At 42.8% G+C, this 7,664-nt stretch overlaps 1 protein-coding gene across 2 annotated transcripts in view; it reads left to right on the top strand.

Annotated features, from left to right (window-relative positions):
* Positions 1-348: 348 nt before the first annotated feature.
* Positions 349-7,664, top strand: part of LOC118653756 (X-linked inhibitor of apoptosis) — a 49,046-nt gene continuing 41,730 nt past the window's right edge. Inside the window, exons 1-2 of one of the 2 annotated variants that reach the window (XM_036304508.1) lie at positions 349-501; positions 741-865. The gene's annotated coding sequence lies outside the window, so the exon portion shown is untranslated. Of the gene's footprint in view, positions 502-700; positions 866-7,664 lie in introns of those variants that run through there. The other variant, XM_036304510.1, reaches the window with a different exon arrangement.

The raw sequence follows: 7,664 nt of genomic DNA, 5'->3' as shown, positions 1-7,664 counted from the left end.
ACACAGGTCATATTGTAATCTCAGTTCCCTCGTTTATTAGCTAAGTCCTACTGGGGGAGTTATTCTCTCTGGGTTCAATTTCCTATGTAAACTGGGTTTAATAAGAGAGTGCCTATCTCATAGAGTTGTCAAAATTACAACAAAGTACACATTATATGGCTACCACAGCGCCTGGTCTATCGTTAGAATTCAACGTGTTCCCTCTCTTCTCTTTTTATCCTTTAATCTCTATTTCCCTATTCCTCAACCCCAGAACCCTGCAGGCAAAAACCGTGGGAAAAAAACACCTCGAAACTAAAAGAGGAAATGCTTGAGCTGCGGGGCGGGGACTGTGCGGTGCGCATGCGCGCCTGCTCCCTTGGGGTCTGGTTTCCAACTTGGGGGGTGGGGGGAAGGGCTTCGTTTGTCCCAGCAGCCCCCTTCCCGCCCGGGGAAGTGGTGGGACCTCCGCGGCGCCCCGGGTGGGCTCCGCGCTCCGCGAGGGACGCCCGGACCCTAGGGGTAAGTTCGAAAATGGCGAAGGGGGAAGGCGGGGCTTTTTTAGGGCGGGAAGCTGCCTTCCAGGCGGGGGTGGCGGGAAGGAGACTGCGGGGGCCCAGTGGCGGGGCCGGGGCGGTGAGACAGATGGACTTCGCTCGGTGCCTCTTAGACGTCCTTTGAGGCCCTCGGTAATCCTCCAGGGGTTGGGCGGTCTGGTGGGTGCTAGTGAGGGAGACGAAGGGACTTCCGTTTCCTTTTAGGCCGGGCGGGCCGCCGAGTAGAGTTGGCATTTCCAGATTGGGGCTTGGGCCGCCCCTCCTCCAGGACCCACCCCTCGGGACCGCGCCGGGCACCGCGGGTGATCCGGGCTGGCTCCCCTGGCACGGTAGGTACAGCCCGCGCGGGCTTTCTCCTCGTTCTCCTCCCCTTTCTTTTCTCCCTCCCCTCCCCCCGCTCGGGCCTTGCCTTACGGGGAAAGGCGGGAAGGCCGCCCTTGCTGGGCGAGGGTGGCTAGGCCAGGGCTCTTGGCCCAGGTTTCCGGATCTGTCGAAGGAGGGCGTGGGCGGGTGGGTGCCAACCTCAACCCCATGACCTCAAAGGTAAATCGAGTCAAGGAACTTTTTTAGTGACCAAAGGGACCCTCCCATCCCCCCAGCCGATGCCTGTGGCACGTACTTAACTGGATGGAATGTGTGCGGTGAGGGCGTGTGAAACAGAAAGAATGGGAGCCAAAGAGCTTCCTGGAGAGGAAATTAGCTAGTAATTCTTTCCAATCTTTGCTGCCTTAGTCACCTCCCCAGCATATTCTGTAAGTAAAACGAAAATCAGTCTTTCAGTTTCATGATTTTAAGTCCAAAATACACTTAATTCTTTTCTTTTCGGGCGGAGGGGGTTGGTTATTACTGAAACTAAGCCACGGCCCTCCTCCAAAAAAAAAAAGACGTCAATCAAAGCTTTGTAAAAACCTATCCGATTTTAAAAATCTGCTACTTTGCTTTCAAATATAATTATGTCACTAGTTCTGTCACAACTATACCTTGATTGTTAATGACGCATAGAAATTTACTTTGGTAAGACTGGAGGTCGCTACAGTATTTCTTCTCTTTTTACTTAATATTTGTTTCAGCCAGTTCAGAACACCGCTACAGACGGCCATCTTAGAATTATAAAATTTTAGAGTTGGAAGGGATCTTAGTCCAGCCATTTACAAAAGCTGTAACTAAGGCACAGAAAGATTTCGTGGCTTGCCTAAGGGTACTCGACTACTCAATTTAGAACCCAGGTTGTCTGGCGTCTTGCTAAAAGCTCTTTCTGCGCAGCTGCTCCAAGCAAGAAAATTAAATGTATTCAGTTCAACGCACATTTCTGAAGCAGATAACACTTTGATCCATACAACTCTGGTACCACTTTCAGTGTTTTTAACATGCTTATGAAGCCTGTGCTTGAGACATTTTTCTTTCAGCATTCAAGAAGTGGCAAAATTTTAGGTTAAAAAGATTTATATACATAAACACATGCACATATGTATACTTGAATATGCTTAGGTAACTAATTGAAGGATACTTAAAAATATTAACAGTAGTTACTTATGGAAGATGAAGAGAGGTGGGACACTTTTTACTTTGCACTTCACATGTGGCCTAATGTACTGTTTGAATTTCTTACAATAAACAAGTATTGATTTTATAATTAAAACAAGTTTTAAAGTTCACATACTTATATGTATATCAGTATAAAAAGTATATATCAATGATGTGTATACATATTTATATACATATATATATTTATCAGTGGTTTGGGGGTCTTTTTTTGTTTATTTTTTATCTGTGGTTTGTATTGTAAAATCCAGTGTGGTTTATGTCCACCCAACTGGCAAAATATGCTCGCATTTCTTCTTTGGTTTTCTTCTACTGTTCCTAATGTAAGATGGTAAAAATTATGTTACTAGTCTTAAAATATTTTTACAAAATATGCTAAGGTGGTTTTTTTGTTTTTGCTTTTTTATTGGGTAACATTGGTTAATAAAATTATATGAAAATGTACTAAGCTTTTGATTATCGAATAATGTACCAAACTAATATTCAATATATCAAATTTGACACAATGAAAAATTATGAATGTAGAATTTTTATGAATAAGAATCATTTAAAAATTAAGACTGGAAAGGTCCCTTGTGATTAGTAGTTCAGCTCTTTTGTTTTTATGAATAAGTTAATCAAGACTCAAAGAAGAAAAAGTGAATTTTCCAAGGTCATATATTTTATTATTAGCAGAGCTTGGTCCTAGTACAGTGCCCTTTGTACTATACCTGTAATCTTATTGCTTTTTAGTACATTAGATGACTCCAACTAGGCAAAGTAATGGTGACTAAAGGTTAGTCAGGCCCATTTCAGTTGATAAGAATTACTGTAATTGCCTGGCCAGTGTGGTTCAGTGTTTAGTGTCAGTCCAGGAACCAAGAGGTCACCAGTTCGATTCTGGTGAGGGCATGAGCCCAGGTTGCAGGCTTCATCTCCAGTAGGGCATGTGCAAGAGATTGCTGATGTTCCTCTCTCTCTAAAAATCAATAAAAACTTAAATATTTTTAAAAAAATATTTTTATTTCAAAGAAGAAGGGAGGGGAAGAGAGAAACATCAATGATGAGAGAGTCATTCATCGGCTGCCTCTGGCACGCCCCTTACTGGGGATCGAGTGCGGACTGAAGTGTCCTGGGTTGTGGGCTCAATTCCCAGTAGGGGGCATGCAGGAGGCAGCCGATCAATGACTCTCATCATTGAAGTTTCTATCTCTCCTTCTAAAAAATATGAAAAAATACTAAAAAATTACTGAAATGAATGTAAACATTACTTTGTTTCAGTGAATCATTGTTTATATTATAAATGCTTATAGATCCCCAAATATGAAATGATATATTTCACTGCTTTTGTTTGGTCTTGTATTTATGGTTGCTAGTGCTAACAAGAAAAAAAGCTTTGGTTTCTGTAAAAAATATATATATTTTATTTATTTATTTATTTATTTATTGAGCACCTACTATGTGCCATTCATTGTACTATGTGGTAGAGTTCTTAAGGTGAATGTGGCAACATAGATGCCTTTGTTATTTTGAGGCTGGAAGATTATCATGAGCAGTCAATTCTTAAACTAATCTCTGATCTAATCTGGTAATCTCTATATATAAAAAGCCAGCGACCAGAACTCTGTAACGACCAGAAGGACCGGTCACTATGAAGCCCACTGCAGCCAGTGAACCAGCCAATCGTGGCTGGGGCCAGTGGCCAACCTCCTGCGGCCCCTCCCCCTGGCCAGCCCCGCCCCCGATGGGCCCCCACCACCCAATTGGCCCACAGCCCCTCCCCCTGGCCGACTCCACCCCTTACCCCAATAGGGGGCGGGGCCAGCCTGCCAACCTCCTGCAGCCCCTCCCCCACCCAGCTCCACCCCAGATGGGCCCCCACAACCCTTCCCCCCCAGTCAACTCTGCATCCGATTGGCCTCCCAACTCTGATCAGGGGCAGGGCTGGCCGGCCAACTGTGTGCGGACCCTCCCCCCGGCTGGCCTCTCTCCCAGTCAGCACCCCCACACCAATTAGGTGCGGGGCTGGCCAGCCAACCAACCACCCACGGCCCCTCCCCCTGGCCACTGGCCCCCAATCGTCCCCCCATTCGGGGGCGGGGCCCTCTGGCCAATCGCCCATGGCCCCTCTCCCTGGGCTGGCCTGGCCCTGATTGGGCCCCAATCGGGGCAGGCCAGTCAACCAGCCTCCCGCTGTCTCTTCCTCCCGACAGGCCCGGCCTCAATCCACCCTGATTGGGGCCATACTGGCCAGATCCCACCGGTGCACAAATTCATGCACTGGACCTCTAAGTAGTATTATAAAATGTAACCTGTAGCACTTTTTAAGGTCATTGTGTGAGTAAATTTGAGGAGACAAAAACTGGTAAAATAAGAAGTTCATATGGAATTGAACAAATGTTAGTTTTGTATCATAGAGGCCATGTGATACAGTGGAAAGAGCCCTGATTTGGATGCCTGGGTTCTTGCCTTGGCTTTGTTTCCAGTTATCTGTGTAATTGTGAGCAAGTCACTAAATCTTAGTGCCTCCATATTTCTTTTAGTTTATTCCATTTAATTCAAAACATAAAAAGTATTTTATATTATAAAGGAAATATGTAAGAATAATATACAGAGAATAAGCATAACCCATATTCTTTTATATTTACTTTTTTCTAGTTACGATTGTACTGTATATAGATTGTTTTGATCCTTTTTCTCTCAGCATTCTTTATTGAATATTTCCTATGTCATGAAGTCTTTCAAAATATAGTTTTTATTCAGCATATTATTCTAAGCCTCATTTCCTGCATTTGTAGAGTAATAGTTTGAGCTAGTTGGTTCAAAGATTCAAAATCCATTATAATAGTTTATTATAAAACAGATTATCTCAGATTTTTATCAAGGAAAAAAATCCAGTATAACAATCCCAAATCTATTTGGAATAAATAAAATAAATGGACAAGAAATTAAGCACAAGGTGGTGATGCAGGTCTTAATAATGTATGGTTTATACTTTCATGAATTTTAAAATTTCACATCCTAAATACTTCAAGTTTAAATTTGTTGGAAGTGCCCTAGCCAGTTTAGCTCATGGATAGAGCATCAGCCTGTGGACTGAAGGGTCCTGGGTTCAATTCCAGTCAAGGGCTCATGTCCGGATTTCAGACTTGATCCCCAGTAGGGGGCATGCAGGAGGCTGCCAATCAATGATTCTCTCTCATCATTGATATTTCTATCTCTCCCTCTCCCTTCCTCTCGGAAATCAATAAAGAAATATATTTTTAAAAAATTTGTTGGAAGTGTACATGTATCACCTCCAACATGTATCATTACTATGTTAAAGGCTGACCTATTTAGTTTAATTTTGTAGGATGTGTATATAATAGCTTGAAGAGGGAGAAAATGGGCTTCTTAGTTTGATATTCTGGGATTATCCTAGCACAGAGGAGAGAAAATTTGTAGAAGCTCAGAAGAGTTCAATAACTTACCCAAGATCCAAATAGCTATTAAGTTGCAGAAGTAGGATTTGAATCCAGATTCCTCTGATTCCAGTCAGTATTTTATTTCATTGTATGCTGTATTTCAAAAGATGAAGATCTCTTAAACATATTTTTTTCTTTCTTTCTTTCTTTTTTTTTTTTTTTTTTAATCCTCACTCGAGGATATGTTTTACTGGTTTTAGAGTGAGCGGAAGGGAGAGAGAGGGACATCAATCAGTTGCTGCCCGCATGTGCCCCCACTGGGGATCAAACCTGCAACCTAGGTATGTGCCCTGACTGGGAATCAAACCAGCAACCCTTTGGTGCACAGGAGAACACTCCAGCCAACTGAGCCACACTGGCCAGTTCTCTTAAACATATTTCTTGATGGTATTGCGTTGATCAAAATTAACCAGTTTGATAGTTTTGAGTAAATTGAGAAGCTAAGGTGAGAAATGTTGACATAGCACTTTAGGAAAATCGTTTTTAGGCTGAGATAACCAAACTAACACACCTTGAGCTGTATTGGCAGTGGCCTATGTAGAAAAGTAGGTACCTGGTAAAAAATTGTTGACTGAATGGTCCTACTTGTTACAAAGAAATGTATTAAATGAAAAAGGAAAAAATGTAAACTTCCAAGGCCCTCCAGATAATCTAGAACAGTGGTTCTCAACCTTCCTAATGCCGTGACCCTTTAATACAGTTCCTCATGTTGTGGTGACCCCCAACCATAAAGTTATTTTCGTTGCTACTTCATAACTGTAATTTTGCTACTGTTATGAATCGTAGTGTAAATATAATATGCAGAATGTATTTTCATTGTTACAAATTGAACATAATTAAAGCATAGTGATTAATCACAAAAACAATATGTAATTATATATGTGTTTTCCGATGGTCTTAGGCAACCCCTATGAAAGGGTCGTTTGACCCCCAAAGGGGTCGCGGCCCACATGTTGAGAACCACTGATCTAGAAGCAAGGCCTTTCTGTTATTGTTGTTGATTAGTTATTGTATCTACCATAAGAATTTGAGGCCAGTCCTGGCTGGTGTGGCTCATTTGGTTGAGTGTCCTGTGCACCAAGAAGTTGCCGTTTGAGTCCCAGTCAGGAGGCTGGATCCCAGGCAGAGGGCCTGCAGGAGGCAGCCAATCTATGTTTCACTCTCACATGGTGTGCACTCACTCTCTCTCTCTCTCTCTCTCTCTCTCTCTCTCTCTCTCTCTCTCCCTCTCCCTCTCCCTCTCTCCCTCTTCCTCCCTCCCTCCCTCCCCCCTTCCTTTCTCTTAAAAAAATCAATTAAAATTTTTTTTAAAAAAGAATTGCAGGTCAAACTTAACAGTTACATCTTTTATGCCCTGGCCAATGTGGCTCAGCTGGTTGAACATTGTCCCATGCCCTGAAGGGTCCCCAGTTTGGTTCCTGGTCAGGGCACATGCCCAGGTTGGCGGCTTAATCCCCATTAGGGGCATGCAATTGGCAGCTGATCGATGTTTCTCTCTCTCTCAAAAATCAATAAAAACATATTTTAAAAAAAGAATCACATGTTTTATCTTCTCTGTGTATAACTTAATAGTAGGTTGTCCTTTGTGTGATAAAAGCATATTTATGTCCATTTTGTAGGACTTGTCATGGACTTTTGTTATTTTTAGTTCTGATATAGTTGTAACACTGCTAATTGATACATTTTGGATTTTTTTGGTTGTTGTTAATCCTCACCTGAGGATATTCTTTGCATTGATTTTTAGAGAGAGTGGAAGGGAGAGGAAGAGACAGAGAGAAACATTGATGTGAGAGAGACACATCATTGGTTGCCTCCTGCACATGCCCCAACTGGGGCCAGGGATCAAACCTGTGGCCCTTCAGTCCACAGGCCGACGCTTTATCTACTGCAGGGGTCCTCAAACTTTTTAAACAGGGGGCCAGTTCACTGTCCCTCAGACCATTGGAGGGCCGGACTATAGTTTAAAAAAAAACTGTGAACAAATTCCTATGCACATTGCACATATCTTATTTTGAAGTAAAAAAACAAAACGGGAACAAATACAATATTTGTATTTGCATGTGGCCCGCGGGCCGTAGTTTGAGGACCCCTGATCTACTGAGCCAAACCAACTACGCCTGGAATTTGATGTTGGTGTGATTGG

The sequence above is a fragment of the Myotis myotis genome, unplaced genomic scaffold (assembly GCF_014108235.1).
Source record: "Myotis myotis isolate mMyoMyo1 unplaced genomic scaffold, mMyoMyo1.p scaffold_m19_p_4, whole genome shotgun sequence".
Taxonomy (NCBI): domain Eukaryota; kingdom Metazoa; phylum Chordata; class Mammalia; order Chiroptera; family Vespertilionidae; genus Myotis; species Myotis myotis.
Note: the sequence above shows the minus strand (reverse complement) of the source record. Positions and strands in the feature narration are given on the sequence as shown.